Below are 16,725 nucleotides of genomic sequence, written 5' to 3' on the forward strand. Positions count from 1 at the left end.
ACTGCACGGAGCGGAGGGGAACAGCAGTAAAGCAAAGGCAACTTCAGGCTACAATACAAAAACTTCCTCTGATTCTAGTGAGCACAGGACTCTCAGACTGTGGTACTATTTTAAATGGAAAATATGTAATATTTCATGTTTCAGCCTTCAGTAGGTTTGCTTATGGCTTAAGAGTACCTTCACATATTGATCTCAAATGGAAAGAAAGCAACCTTTTACACCAACTTGCCTAGTCATTTCAGCTAGCTCTGTAATAACAATGATGCATAATAAAGATAAAAAGCACAGACCATTTTAATGTCTGGCCAAACTGTAGGCCTGCTTCACATAAAGCTACATTTCCAAGTTTAGGCTACATAGAGGAAAAAAATCACTCAAAAAAAAAAAAAAAAAAAAGGCATTTTTGTCAAGTATTCAACCTTCCATTATTAAAAGGGTGATAAAGAGATCTTTGTATTAAGAGTCTCTCTATTTTTCCTTCACCTTACAGGATGGGCCATGGCATCTGCATGTCTTACACTCTCTAACAGCTTTATCCCCTTAGCAGGTTCAAGAGATACAGTCACGAGGGCTCCTGTCTCCAGGTTAGAGAGGGGAACTGAGGCATGCAGCTGCCAAGTGACTTGTTCTCAGTCCCACAGCAAGCCTGGGAATGACACGGGCTGGAAGCCAGCTCTCACCCAGCAAGAGCCCTCACCAAAGAGCATGTCCCCCTGACCACAGGGCCTGGGTCCCCACTGGGGATGATGCCGACCACCCTGCCTGCTGCAGGCTGGGGGCAGTTGTAGAGCAGCACTTAGAGATATTTGGGCAGTTGCAAAGCACCTTCCATCTTTACTTCTGCCCACATTGCTAGGAGCCTGAGTCAGGAGAAAAATGAGGGAGAAAAAAAAAAAAAAGATATGAAACATGTTCACTAACACCAACGCAAGCTTTCATCACTTACGACCGCTTGCAAAGCTTCCCCCCCTCCTCCCCAGCCCAGGTAAGAGGCCCTGACACGTATGAACCATCCTGCAGCTCCCCAGATCCCACGGGAGCTCACCGCAGGGCTGCAGGCCCTGGCTGCTGGTCCCCGAACCCAGTTACGCTTCATTGCGTGGGCATCTTCGCAACAAAACGCCTCCTCAGTCTTTGCATTGCTCTGTAATAAACATAACAGCCTGACAGCTACACCGAAAAAACACGGATGGGACAAACTGGTAATCCTTCGCTGAAGTCAACGCAAGGAAACCCATTTAAACTCACGAGAGCTCTTGCATTATGTGAAAGAATGATTAAAAAAACCTCACAAACTGTAACACTTCTGAAGTTAAATCCTTCAAAGAACACAGTGCAATTATTCTTAATGAGCTGCTTAGAAAGTTGGATATGCTGTAATTTGGAAATAATGTAACATTTTGATAATTCATGTGTTTAGTTGCTTTTGAAAGAACATTCTTTGTCATCCTTTTGTCTTAAAAGTAGTATCTGATTTTATTGCTACATAAGGCTAATATCATGCAAGTCTAAAAACAAGTTAAAAAAAAGGATCAATTTCCAGACCAACTTGAATGAAGAAAAATTGGGTCAATTTTCCTCCTATCCCAAATGCAGCCCAGAATCAACAAGGTTTCACCTTCGGAAGAAGGCCACCCCCTCCCTGAGGGAGGGCCCAGAGGGGGTTAGTGGCCCTGCTACCTCCGCACGGCGGCTGCTGACATCCTAGCAGCAGGGAGCTCTTCAGGGCGAGCTGGACGCCACGTGCATTTACCCCATAGACTACCTTGATCCCCTGCCGTGCAGCAGGGCAAAGTACGGGTTTGCATTAATCTTCCTAGGTGGAAATACACAGAAATATAAAGTAAAGCCACCTATTTTATCTGCTGCTCTATCAAGTTTGCGGAGCCTCCCTTTAATGTGACCTCAGCGCTGCTCTGCATCTTCTTCACCGCGCTTAGATGGAAAGGCGATTCTCACCATCAGGAGGTCATCTCACCTACGACCAACAATACACCGCAGGGAATTTTAAAACGTATAGTTACTCGTAGGGTACAAGCTTCTGCTTTATCTTTCTCCAGCAGTGAAGTCATCTCACCAGCTATAGATCGGCTTCGGATGGCGGGCGATTTTCTCCATAGAAAGCGGACGTATATAAATAACTCTCCAACGGGAGCCACTGGGGAACAGGGGCCATACCACCAGCCTAACGCCAGGCTTTCTGAAATAACTGGGGGTCACGGGCAGCGGGAGCACGCAGCGAACATAATACAGCACTGCCCCGCTCCAGGCAACAGGTGCTCCGGCACCACGCGCGGACGTGACCCTCTGTCACATCAACCCCTTTTATCCCCCCCCGCCCCAGCCCGCCGTGCAAAGAGCTTTCTCGGACATCTGCGCTTGTCGCGCGAGATGCCGCTGAAGGAAGTCGGGCGGCGCGCTGCTTTGCACCTCTCGCCTGTGCTCTCGGAAACCGGTCCCAGCTTTCCCCGGTCTGCGGAGATGCTCACGCTTCGAGGAAACGCGGCGCACCTCCCAAAAGAAGAGGTTTGCTCGATCGAAGGGGAGAGAGGCCTGAACGCACTTTAAAGCTGTGCTCGGCACGCCGGCGATCGAGCAGAGAAACACCGCGCGGGCAAGGCCGGAGGAAGCGCCCGCGGCCGGGGGCCAGCGAGGAGGGGACGTGCACCCTCTCTTCTCCTCCGCCCCGCGCGCTGCCAGGTTCACCAGGGTTCTCCTCGTTCGCTTCCCTGACACGGTGAGTTAATGGATAAACAATTAACCAGCGCGTGTAATGAGTATTTGCTAAGCACCACAGCACAGCTGCATAACTCGTTTTAAGCTAAAGCTTTTTCACAGAGGATACAGACAAGTCCTAGAATAAAGCCGGGCCTGGGTCAGCCCCAGCAGCAGGACTCCCCCTGCCTAGATTACCACCAGATTATGGGCTGCAGAGGGCAAACGCGACTGGCCTAAGGGCTGGGTTGGAGCCCCGCGAACCAGGGCATCGGCGGAGCTCCCGCCGCGGCGGCGGGCTGCTGGAGAGCTGCAAGGTGCCAGCGAAGCCCACGACGCCGGCGCAGACGGGTGCAAATCGCCTCTCCCGCAGGCCAGCTGGAAAGGGCAATGGAAAACTGGGCCCCACTGAGAGCCACAGCCTCATTAGCACCTCTGCAAATTTTTTTCGAGGCTCTGCTCAGTAGGGGCTATTTAACCTCCTGCTAGAGCTTGTGCTGCTGTCACTTTTTACACTCCTATAAGCAAGCTAAGGAATGCGCCCCGGGTTAATCCGAGCAGGCTGGGCACAACGCCGGCTGGAAAGAAACGTACTGCACGAGCAGTTATCCATGAGTCAAAGTCAAAAGAGAAGGGCTACATCCAGACCCAGACACAGACCCTAACTATCCAGTGCCACTCGCTATTTGCACTAATGACACAAATGATAGACAAGATAACGCGCTCTCAAAAATCTGCTGACAGTGCCAGCTTTGGAGGTATGGCAATTATGCGAAGGACAGAAAGAAAAGTCAAACAATCCTGGCAAACTGCAGAAACTCTGGGAAATGGGAGAAAATTCACTGAGAACTAAATGCTTCGCTTCAGTGTCTGATTGCTGCAAAGTACTAGCGGCAAAAATAAGAGTTTTTAATAACAGAAAGAGTACAGCCCTGGACTGGGTGAGCTGGAGAGGCTGCAGAGTCTCCAAGGTTTAAAGGTCTGTACCAGCCTGTGTCAGGACTCGGAGTGGTGCAATCCATCTTCCCCGGGCAGAGGCGAAGAAACAACGCCTCAGTTCCCTGCCGAACCTCCCCCTGCACAGCAAGAACACCAAAACGCCTCCGAGGGAGCCAGCAACCTGCACGACGACACGATGGCACCAAATATTCAGAGTGACACTGATACTCTGGTAGTAGCGGGCTCAAATTCTGCCAGGATAAAAGAAACAGAAGGTGGAGGGGGAGCAAAACTTTGGGAAGACTGAACAAATAAGGAAAACAGGGAGAGGATGAAAAACTGAAAAAGAAGTGAAAAAGAAACATATTAACAAAAAATACGAACAGTGCTGACACCATGCTTCTGCCAGCCCAGTTTTTTGATAAACTCTTTTTTCTTCATAACAGACTCTGCGCCTCCAGCTGTCACTACAGCACACAAGTCCCAGACCTTCCTTGGCTAGTAAATATACATTGGAAATAGTGACGACACTGGGAGTCAGGGTTTCAACAACAGAAAAAAGGGACTGTAAAACAAAAATCAATTATTCAAAAAGGCTGGGGGATTAATGTGTTGTGAAATCCCAAGTAAGGACTGTCAATTTTGTGACTTTTCAGGTCCGATACCTATTTTTGTTAATTTTTTTTTCCTTGAACTCCAGGTTTAAAACCTAGATGTTTATACAAGAATCTCAGCCGCTAATAAAGTAGTAACAGCGTAATTCTGATCATTGCATAGGAAAAAAAAAGTGCGACTTTAAAGGTATGGCAGTCAGAAGACTAAAAAAAACCCACCTATTTAATAAATACTAATTATTGTGAAACACATCTGCATTTTGAAGGCCAGCAAGTCCTGATTTCAAAAGGCATGCAGCCAGCAACAGCACAGACCACCTAAAACGCGCTCAGCCCAAGTTTATTCTTTTATATGCATCACGTCGGCCAATCTGTAACAAGCTCAGAAAATCACTGCTTTTTCATGAAGTTATGATGCTGGGAAGCACCATGCAGAGCTATGAAAATAAGAGAGCCTGCATTTGGGAAGGAGGGAACAGAAAATAAGGCCAGTAAAAAGGAAACATTTCCTGCTAATGTCTCCCAGGGTTTGACACTAGGCATAAACTCCCATCTCTGTCAGGTCAAACATTCCTATAATCCCTGAAAATTACTGTTATTTCAGTTCTCATGACATCTCTCTTAGTAAAATGACCTTCTGACAAAGGCTATTAAACACGACCTCCCCTCCCGTATTTGGCTTTGCCGCGCAGGCACAGCGAGTTCCTCACTTGCAGCGCTCTGTGCAAAGCAGACTGGGCTCCGGCCTCGAGCTAAAACAAAGCTTGGGGGGTGGGGGGGAGGGGGGGAATAAAAAAGAGACTTGAGCCATGAACGGCCTTTTTTCCTTCTACTGCTAGGAGGCTGGACTCCATAAAGACCTTTGATTGCCAAGATGAGATGCCAAGGCAATCCCATACACAGTGCTCTCCACAAATATTTGCCCTGCCTGCTGATGAAGCTGTTCCACATATGTATATCTCGGTTCTGCATACTTTAATCTTAATTGATTTTGGACCGCTCCTTTATGAAGAAATACCCTCAGCTCACGGGAATCCCTTTTGAGGGGTTATCTGCATCTCGTAGTAGGAGCAAGGCTTGTCACCACCCCAGATTTATGTCCTGGCATGATAACACACGGCTTCCTTCCAAATTCTTCAGCAGGTGTCAGACCTCCTTGGACAGCGCGGGGCTGTCACCAGGCTCGGCGTGCCATACCGGCCTGCTATGGGTCTGGCACGCTCACAGCAGCCTGGACCTGCAACTCACCCCGCGGAAAAACCAAACACCGGTACGGAGCAAAACAAAGACGCGCTCTGGCCTTGCTTTACAGTATACCCTTACATTTATTAAAATGCAACGGCTCTTGTAGATGACGGACAGCATTTGTTACATTCCCTAAATAGAGGATTAAAAGCCAGGTATTTTCAAGAACCCTCACCAATGATTTAACTCTGCTTTTAACTTTAATACACAGAAAACAGTTAGTTGGAGGAGCAAACAGTCAGCATAGCACACAGACAGTCTTGTGAAAACCAGCCCTTCTGAAATTAGCCCCCTCCAAACTTCTCTTGGATAGGAAATAAAACATTGCTCCCATCCTGGAAAGATCTCCTACAGTTGGAGGACTGAAATATGAACCCAAAACAACAATAAGCATGATATTCAGAGGTGGTCCCAATCTAGACCTTTTATCTATGGCCCAGTCTTGACAAAACAAAGTATTATACACGCTGCTTCTGTCAGAAAGTTCTTACATTTAACAGTAACACCTCTAAAAGCAGGAAGCAATTAGTGTTTTCTGCTTTGATGACTGCAATATAGCCTTTTGGTTCTGCACTACTGATCTTTATAGTTCTGCTTGAGACTCGCTGCTAAGCCACGAGCACACTAGATTTCCAGCAGAATAAGCTAAGCCACCAGGATCCGGAGAGCCTATTTGCAGAAGCAGACAAGACGTTTACAGACTGGATTTTCCTGTTAAGTAACAGGTAAATCTACAGAAATCCCTCCTGTATCATCTGTGCTGCAGCAGGGTCTAAGAGCCCTTCCTGCTGCTCTACCGGGTCCTGTACAAACAGGGCAAACAAAGAACCTGCCCCACACTGTCTGTAATGAAGAGTAGAAAAAAATAGCTAGAAACCATGAAGTAAGGCACTGGTGGTCACGACAGGCAACAGTATCACTACCCAAGGTGACTAACCTACCCTGCAGTCAGAAAACCCCTCCGTGCTGCAATTTTTCCCACACTCAGAATAAGCCTAAGCGTCAGGCCCTTCCCAAGGATTCATTTTATTTGCTTTACAAAACACTGACACGAAAAGAAACCTTAAAAGTTTACGAAAGGGCATCAACTTGAGGTCACAAGATGACAGGACAGTGTCGCTCTGGCTGCTGTTAGTGCCCTGCTTGAAACCATTACTCCATTTTTCCATGGATGTTAGACCAGAATCAGCCCCTGAACTACTGAACAGGTATGAAATTATGTCCTTAAGCCTACCATTTGCAACTGAAGAGCTGACATCGGCTGACACCTCCTCCACTTACTGCGCAGGCTTGCCTGGGAAACCGAGCCTACAGCTCAGATAGTCTGAAAACATCTAAGAGGAAAATTAAACATTGATTGGTCTGTGAACCCGCAACCTTTAGCGAGCTTCATGATCTCTAAGGATGCTCTGAACAATAGGTTTCGCATTTGGGTTCTTTTGCCTAAAGCAGAAGACGAGCACAGCCCCGTGCACGCAGCGGCCCGGGAGAAAGGGCCTCGGCTCAGCGTTCCCAGTGCAAAGCGCGCGGCCCAGGCGGCCCTCGGGCTGCAAGCTGATCGCTAGGTGTTTATCAGTGAGCGGCGCTCATCCTTCACATACATATTTTACACTGCATTTTGGAATCCTAGGGTGGGTATACGTAGCTATAGGCAGGCAAAGAAACTGGCTGACAGCACCTTGCATATCAGTATCACTTCAGCTTTAGCAAGACCTCAACAATCCTTAGAAGTAATGAAAAGAGAAAAAACCTACTGATGTAATTACTTACTTGACTCTTTGTGGTAGAGGGGAGCAATGAAAAGGAAAGAAGATGTCATTGGGGGTGAGAGGGGAGCAGGGCTCAGGAAAGAGGGCTGCAAAAAGCATAAGGCAGGGAGGGTCCGGTTAGGGGGGCTGCAATGGGATGGGAAAGGGATGAGGGGAAAGTGTCTAGAAAAAGCATCTGCTTCAAAGAGTGAAAACAGTAGGAATACCAAAAGATGCTGCACATCAGACTGGTGACAGACACATAGCTCTTGGCATGAGGCCAGAAAGCATAAAAGTTTTAGAGAAATCCTGAAGAGTTTGCAGGGGCAACACAGTAACGCAAAGGGCTCTGGAAGAAGTTATGAGCACAATAACGAGAGGCGGCCAGGACCACCACGCTGCATTTGGAACGGTAAGGATTTCTGCCGCTCATATATATAGTTGGTCATGTCATATAAATACAGGACATGTTTTCATTATCTAGATGTATATGTCTATATGGCTGGTTTACTGTACGTCATTCAATGCTATTCTGGGATATCTATATGCCATGTGTGCTCCCAGAGATCACCACCTGCCAAATCATATTTCTGCATGGAATTTCACTAACTATGGGCTGAGCAAGAGCACTGGAATGCAATCTGGCACTTCAAACCAACTGCGTTAGACGGGTTTAGGTCATAGCTGACAAACGAGAACATTTACAGAACTTCATAGCTCTCTCGGGCCACGCTAAACCCAAGTGTAACAGCAGGCAATGCTGTGGACTTCAGAAAGGCCACGCCGGCCTGTGCTTGGGGCAGAATTTAGGACTAGGTATCATACAGTTTCCTGTACTCTCGCACCTCGGTATGATTTATAATAGGCTAATGCAACAGGATCTCTCAGCCATCATCTTCCAACCCTGCCTGCTCGTTCCTACGTCCCTACGCAGATGCTTGCTCGCTTCCTTGCTCTCAGCAGCTGTTTCTCTATATAAAGGCAGACAACGCAGGTACACTGTTAAGAGCTTACAGTCCTCTGGCTGCCTTATTCACTTTTAGCTCCAACTGTTCTGGTTATTGTCAAGTTTCCATTAAGTGGGGACATTATTCTTTTCTCATACTGCTGTTAAAATCACAGTCAAAACAAATACATAAAGGAGCAAACTTTTTTTTTTTTTTAAAAAAACTCTTAAATAATTTGCTCAAAGTAATGGGATGGGATGAGAAATTTCTGTGGTCATCGTGGAAACAAGAAGTAGCAGGAGATCGAGACAGTCTGGTTTTTACTAAAAGATTATTATTTTACAAACAATGCAGTTTGTTGACTTGAATCTTTTTTTCATTTTTAATTAAATTCCTCAAATATTTTCATTGGAGAAAAAGAGCAGCAGGCATGCACAGAAGACCAAGATGAAGACGACAGACACCACTGCAGCAAATGAAGGTTTTGGAGCGGTTCCCATACAAGCAGCCAAGTTCAACTCCCTTCTCTGCCTGAAGAGTTAGTGAACAAGCTCACCTCCCAGGAGTGCATCCCAGCGCTATACTGTTAGGCTGCGGTACCGTCGGCAACTACAGCAGCTCCCAGCTTCACAGCAACCACCACATGCTTACCACCCATCCCATTCTGTCCATCAGAGCGTTTGTCGCTGCATTTGTCCCTCTCCAGGGAAGTCCCCAAGCACCTGACAACACGGCTGAGATCCACACGCAGCATCTGCGATACGCAGTTTGGGACAGTCCCAGGAGATTCATGCAGAACAGGTACATGGTGGCATCAGATGCTTCAAGGCAGCATGAACCAACCTTAGCACATCACAAGCTCAAAAACTAACTTCAGGTTGTTTGTTGCACATGCTGCAGGATAGGGATTTACTCGCGTACAGTAAGCCCAACACATGCCATGAACATCAGGTTTATGACACTAGTGGAGTTCCCCAGAAAAGGGACAGCACCTTCAGGAGGCTATTCTTCCACCCCCCAGACAAGGGCACCTCTCCTGTATTTTCACAGGCTCCTCAGCCACAGCCTCTCACCCCACTGCCCCCCTGCCTAAAGCAGATTCCCAAACCAGCCCTGCGAGCACCAGTGCCAAGTCAGCAGGACAGGCTGGAGCGACCGGCCCAGCACCTCAAATCCTGCAGTGTGGGACAGCCACAGCAGCTCCGTGTCACCTGAAAGTGCTCCCTGCCATCCCAGCTCTTAGCATCAACTTATACCTTCCCATAAGGAAGTTTCTACCAGTGGCTTTTTTGAGCAATGCAGAAGAGACATGGAGCTACTGGAGAGAGTCCAGCTTAGGGGTACAAAGGTGATCAGAGGGCTGGAGCATCTGCCCTACAAGGAAAGACTGCGAGAGCTGGGCCTCTTCAGCCTGGGGAGGAGAAGACTGAGGGGGGGAATCTTATCAATGTGGACAAGTACCTGAAGGGAGGGTGTCAAGGGGACAGGGCCAGACTCTTTTCAGTTGTCCCATGTGACAGGACAAGAGGCAAAGGGCAGAAATTGAAGCACAGGAAGTTCTGCCTGACCGTGAAGGGGAATTTCTTCCCTGTGAGAGTGACGGAGCACTGGACCAGGTGGCCCAGAGAGGTTGTGGAGTCTCCTTCTCTGGAGATACTCAAGGCCCACCTGGCTGCAACTCTGTCTAACCTGCTCTAGGTAACCTTGCTGAGCAGGGAGGTTGGACTAGATGGTCTCCAGAGGTCCCTTCCAACCTTACTGATTCAATGATTCTATGAAACAAGCTTCACATGTTCTGGCTAATAAATCCCACAATAATTTGAGGTTGCCAATCTCAGCTGACTTTCATTCTTTAATTTCCCCCTAAAGCTATAGCACTCAATAGCCTCGGCATGGACTTCAAACCCCTGAACATCCAATGCCACGTGCATGCACTACAATAAGGCGCCTTACTCAACCTACAGCAGGATGCATCAGAGGAAGCAGTAGGTGGGTGCATGCCTGTTCCTGTTTTGCATTTTCAAAATCAGCTGCTCATCCTCAACCAGGGTGAACGGCAATCAGCGATAAGGCCAAACAAACTCTGGACCTTCCTTCTCCACACAGAGTTGCTACTGGTTCATTAACAGTTTCATATATGGATCAACAGTGATATAAAGGGCTACAAATAACTGCATTTTCCCTCTCCCTAGATTAAACCTGTGTGCAATACATTATCCAAAACAAAAGGTTTGAAAACTAGTTTACAAGAAAAACAGATCAGAGTTGGCCTAGAAAATCCCCAAAGGTAAGCATAAGACTGCTCAGAGGGCAAAGCAGATGTCCCAAAGACTTGCAAAGCCACCTGAAGTCCTTTATAATCAAACCTTTCTAAGAAGATTCCCAAATCCTCCATAGGATTACAATAGCATTCAGGACCCAGGGTACTTAATTTTTCTATACCAAGAAGTGTATGATTGTTTGTTCTTAATTGAGAAATAATTACAGAATAAATACAAATAATTACAGAAGTTAGGCTCTGATTTCAAGAACAAACCTGGAATGATTACTCAGGCTTTAGATTGGTACCTGTTGAACTGAGATTGAAAACAAACTCAACAGAAAATCACACATTATATACAAACAAGTAGAAACAGAACAGTTTTATGTTTCTTGTTCAAATCAACTGAACACCTGCAAGTTTATGCAAAATAGCTCATTTATACACATTAACAATTCTGACAGTTTTCTTAGAACAAAACTGAGGCCTCTGATTTTTTTCGATCCTCTTTCCTGAAGGGATAAGATAAATAACTAAAATATCACACTCCTCCATCAGGACTGTACAGAACTGTGCTGACGGTAGTAAATGAAGATATTCATATGTGAACTTTAACCACCTTCAGCTGCCTCCTCATTTCTCTTTCCTACACATGTACCTAGACCTCCACCAAGTTACAAGCAGTGAGGATGTCTGAACAAGCCAGAGATGCAGCTTGTTATTAATCTGTGAGAACTCCTTTACACACTTCTCCACAAGTTCCTAGAGGAAGTCAGAGCATTAAGGTTATGACTTCCAGCCTTACAAATTTAACCCTTCACAGCACAAAAGCTGCAACTACACAGAGCAGTCTTTAGTCTTCAAGTAATTTCCAAAAAATTAAACATTACTTTTTTTTATTGGCTGTGACTTTACTGTCACAGCTGTCTGGAGCAATACTGCTCCAAAGGGTTTCAGCGAAGAAAAGGACTGCTTGGCAGAAAGAAGAGCTAGAGTTTGGAAAGAAAGAAAGAAAAAAAAACTGAAAGGGCTCAGACACAGCAGTTTGCATCTTGCTGGTTCTTTCTCCCAGTGCACAAAATGGCTTAAATTGCCACAGTCGCTGCCAGAATTCAGTGGGATCGGATCTAACCACAGATATTTCCAACTGGTTATGACTCATCTATTATTCTTTAGTGGGAAGACCTAAAGCTGGGTGGGACCCTTTTGTCCACTCCTGTCTTCCATACACTCATATACTCATTTTTAGAGGGGAAAAATAAAAGTTTCCATTAAAGAGGCTTCCTATAAAAGGTTTTGTGTAAAAATACACAGCAGAACACAGGAACTACAAAAAAGACATAAAAAAAAAAAAAAGCAGGGAAGAGATCAAAATATTTGTCTTGAAAAGAATGCACGATGCACTCCATTCCCTCCAAATCATTTTGACAGACCATTAACCTTAACAGATACGGAGGCTGAATTTACAGGAAAACCGACAGGGTGGTTTCTCAGTGCAAACTCAAGAAAGCACTTCACAAGGCATATTTTGCATTCTTTGTGAGAACGTGCCAACGGCATCACGTAACTGCATTTTGCTTCAACTCTGAATAAAAGGAGACAACGCGGCCCAAGACACCCATTTATTTTACCTTTCCCGTATCACATTTAGACGAGGATTATTTGAAAGCAAAGACTTCTTTTAAACAGGTTGCCTGTAGACAGTTATTGCTATAGCACAGTTACAACGTACTCTCATGGATATAATAATATCACAGGTCACTTAGTGTTGGAACTGTGCAATTAATCACGATCGGGGGGTTATTTCTACTGTGGGAATCCCTGGAGGCTCTGATCAAGAGACAGCCCAAGACAGCGAGAAGAGTTTCTGCTATACGACGCCTCTAACCTGAAAGACGACACAACCAGTCACGTGCACTCAAGACTGGGCTTGATTCTGCATGGGGGACCAAGACAAGGGCTAAAAAGATGCAAGGAAAAAAAAAGACACAAGTGCTTGCAATTAAAAACAACATACCTATTTTACCAGCTGCACATCTGGGAGAAGTTTCTGGGAAGCCGCTTTGCGATGTGTCATCCATTATACATTAGTAACGCTCCTAGCTGGAGGTACAGGGAAGTCCTGAGGCACGTCACTCACGCGGTCCTCAACACGAAAAGTGCCCGCACGAAAAAAAAAAGCAAGCTCCGACATGATAAGATAACCAGAAACAACAACCACATATGAATCACCCGCTTGCACAGACTCGGACAAAGGACGTCACAGGGCTCGTCTGTGGGATATTGTCCTCCTGATACTGCCTTTTGTTTCTTGGACGGCAACGCTTCTCCAAGAGAAGAGCGGTCCCGCTGTGTCCAGACCACCTTCTCCCTTGATGCTGAGAGTCAAGCCGTAAACAGCAATCTGCTGACCCCCCAGCTGTGAATACTGTCAGGCTGGATCCCTCACCTGCACCTGAGGCACTCATTTGTGGGATGCCAGAGGAAGCATGAGAGAAGGTTTAGCTACAGGTTTATCTAATTTGACCAAGAAGCACTCACAGTCTCTTTGCATTAGCGTAAATGAAGACAGGACTTCAGTCCTCTCTCAAACTGATCTGGGAAAATGCAATCAAGGAAATTACACTTCAGCTCCTCTACCAAGGGAGGTATAGAATCAGAAGAATAACTCCCAATTTCCATGAATATTCACTGTCACCTATGTAGCACAAGGAGGGCTCCATTTCCAGAGAAAATGCCTTTTCCTGCTGAGCAAGTGTGGAAATAGCAGAGAGGTTTTCCATCTCCTGCAGCTGCCAGGTTTGCTCTCAGATCTGCAGCTCCTCTTTTAGGTGCTGCCCATATCAAAACTCAGCTCGCGCAGAACGCAAAGTGGAAGGATGCTCCTTCGCTCCCACCAAGTGTCCACCCCACCACTACTCCTATCGCCTTCCTCTTGAGCTCTTTCTCCCTGAAACGGTCTGTTCAGGCAGCAAATTCCTCAGGGCAGAGGATGAGTTCCTATTTCATGTCTATGCCTTCTCCACCCAGGAGAAGGGGTAGAGAAGGAAGAGCCAACATCAGCACATCCAGGTGACTAATGCAAACCAGTACTTCTCTGTAAGATCCTTGGAGAGGCAAAGCACGGTTTTTATCTGACGTAGCTCGGTACGGTCACGGCTGTCCGCAGAGCGGGGAGGAGCCGTGCTCTGTCCCCACTAGGGACCTACCTCGAGATGGCTAGCTCGAGGGAAAGCGGGGCCCGTAAAACCTGGCTGCGCTCTGCGCTTCCACGCTGCCTACCTACGGCCCATCGCCGCGCGTCTGCACGCCGCTCTTGGCTGCTCCTTTTCCCCTTTCCAGCCTCTTTTTCAGCAAGTTTTGCCTCATGCTGGATTCTGTTCAGGCTTGTACAAGGCGGAGTTGTTTCCCCATAAGAAGTTTTGGTTCTCAGGGGCAGGACTCGTCTCCTGCCTGCGAAGCATAGGCCTCTCTCCTGCCTTGGAGAGAGCAGAGTGCCTAAAACGAGGGAGAAGGTGGTGCAGAGGCGATGCAGCCTGGCAGCCGTCTCTCTCAGCCGACCCAGCAGCAGCCAAACCAGGGCCAAAATCACCACCTCTGTGGGCAACAGAAAACCTGGCCAAGGTTTCATGCTGGGGGCAAGGGATGAAGAATCACCAAACGGTAATTTTTTTCTCAAACAGCTGCGACAAAATCATTTTTGGTCCCTCCAGGAAAGTCTCCACAACACAGGCCACGTGAGAGCAAGTTAAAAATAAATAACAGCAAAACAAAAGGAGGAAAAGGTGCAAAGCAGCCACTCGTCCTCTCCTCCCACCGCCGGCGTGTGAGCCAAGACCTGCCGCTACTGACACAAGAGCGTCCAGCAAATAAACACCTCGAAGGAAACATATTGCTTGCTTAGTTGTATTTCACACCGATTTAGATCCGCTGTACAACACTCATTCCCACTCACAAACTGTTGGTGTTTTAACAAGACTAAATGTCACATTGGAACAGCTATTTTGAAGAAGAAAAAAAAAAAACACCTGTTTGCACCAAAAGCATACACGAGAAGTTCTATTAACACAGCATACGAAGCTGCTGCTACCCTCTGCGGTTTTCACTATTTTTGAAAGCAAGTTTCTTCTATATGCCTGCCTATCGGACACACCAAAGACAACACATTCAGAAAACTGTAGGAATATTAATGACTGATGCCCATTTTCTGATTTTATTTCAGAGAATAAGAACTGCGGCAATACTGGCAGTGCGTGTATTCCCATGATGTTCCTTTTCCTGAAGACAGGATAACTTGCTTTAAACCAGTTTCCAGAGAAGGAATAACTCAAAAAAAGAAAAAAAAAAGAAAAGTGAGTTCAATTCATAACTAGCTGATAAAGGGGTAAAATCTGCACGTATCTGCTTGTCTCAAAGAAAACATTTTTCAAACCACAGCTTGAAGCGAACAGGCACACTGTGAAATACAAGATCGTTTCTTTAACGCAGGCACACCTGAAGTCTAAAGAGCATTTCATAAATTATATCGGTTAACAACGTCAAGTTGACACAAGCCTTCTCATTCTGCTACTTAAGAGAACTGGTAGAAACTTCGGGTTGAGGCATGTGATTTTCAGGCTGCTTCAGGAAGGAATAATTTCACAAGATTACATAAATATAAAATTGTAAGCAGTGGGTAAGCAAGCAGTTTAAAGAATTCACAGTTCTGATCCCAGCCAACTCTTCCTTCGCTCTAAGGAGCTTCCCGCTTCCCTTGTCAGGGTAAGAGTGATGCTTGCGGTAGGAGCTGGAGCTTCTCAAAAGGGAAAGCGTCCCACAGCTTCCACGGAAATCAATCTGCTGCGGCTCTCCAGAAACATCAGAGCCACAACATCAATTTCTAAGGATCCTGAAAAGGAGGAACTTAAGTATCTAGACAAAAATCAAATGCGCAAAGAAGTTAGACCCTTTGATCTTCTGCAAATAGTTAATTCCTGGCAAAAATTTAAACAGGCGCACATCTCTCGATAAGCTTCAATTAATATTAGTACCTAGCTGTTGATGATTTTTGTCCAAATTCTCAAAGACAGAACTAAAATCCATGGGAATTTCCATATATTTGGTATCAGATCTTTTGGGTCGTTCCCCCCCCTCCCCCCCGCCATTCTTCCCTCCCTCCAAAGAGTTTTTTTCCCAAATCAGTTTTAATAAATTTCAACCCACGTGGCCATGAAGCCAGGCATCTTTGGCCTAGGTCTGGAGCTGCTTCAGCTCAGGGCTTGCTTTCGTAGCTGGAGGTGAGAACAGAGCTCAGGTGCAGCTCTACCTCCTTGGCACGGATGAGCGAAGAAGATGTTTTGACAGTTCAAGTGCCAGTGGTTCTCCTGTGGTTCGCTCCCCACGACACCACTGAAGGGCAGGCATGCTTCCCCCACCACAAGCCATCAATTTTAAAGGCTTCGTGGCATCTTCAACAAGAGAACCGTGGTAAGAGTCTCTTCTAATAACACAGGCAAGTGTGGAACAGGCTCCCCAGTGGCCTTCCCCACACAGGTACTCAAGCGCCTGTGCCTGTCCCCTGGGACAGCACTGCAGCCAGGACATGCTCTGAACCTGGTAGGTCTCATCCTGGGCAGCTCCAAGCATCTCACAGGTAATGCTTATTGTTAGCAGAAGAGGTTTTCCGTATATTCAGAATAAATACACTAAAGACTGACAACAAACTGAAGGTGGGGAGTGGTAACCTTGTGTCCAAGATAAACAATTCTGTCCGAGTACTTAAACTGGGAACTTCTTAACTTCGGACAAATTTGGGTAGGATTTGGCCACAAGAACATACTTACAAGGCTAACATTCATGTAAGTGTCAGGAAAAGGGAGAGTCAGAGGGGAGAAATTAAGTTCCCTGATTACCTGAGAATGTACAGCATGAGCTCACACAGTCAAATACCAGAGACAGCATTGAAAAGAAAACATAAATTCTTGAGCAATTAAAGAAGCTTAAAATAGAGTGCACACACCCCCAACGGGCAAAAGCAAACAGCTAAGAAACATAAAGCCATATGAAAACACAGTTCATTATTTCCTGTGGTCATAGAAGTACTAGCTTCGCTGTTACATTCTATTGTTATTTTTGTTCTTCAAAACTAATGTCAAATTAACAGATCTTCACCCACCCAAATAAGGTACTATAAGACAAGGAAAAGTGCTCTCCCAAAACATCCACATAATCTTAATGACTTCAGAGGCATTGCACAGACTTACTTAACAGCAGAATTT

General features: G+C 46.2%; 1 protein-coding gene across 2 annotated transcripts in view; it reads right to left on the bottom strand.

Annotated features, from left to right (window-relative positions):
• Positions 1-16,725, bottom strand: part of PLD1 (phospholipase D1) — a 67,918-nt gene that overhangs the window by 50,137 nt on the left and 1,056 nt on the right. The gene's annotated exons all lie outside the window — the stretch shown is intronic.

The sequence above is a fragment of the Rhea pennata genome, chromosome 9 (genome assembly GCF_028389875.1).
Source record: "Rhea pennata isolate bPtePen1 chromosome 9, bPtePen1.pri, whole genome shotgun sequence".
NCBI lineage: Eukaryota > Metazoa > Chordata > Aves > Rheiformes > Rheidae > Rhea > Rhea pennata.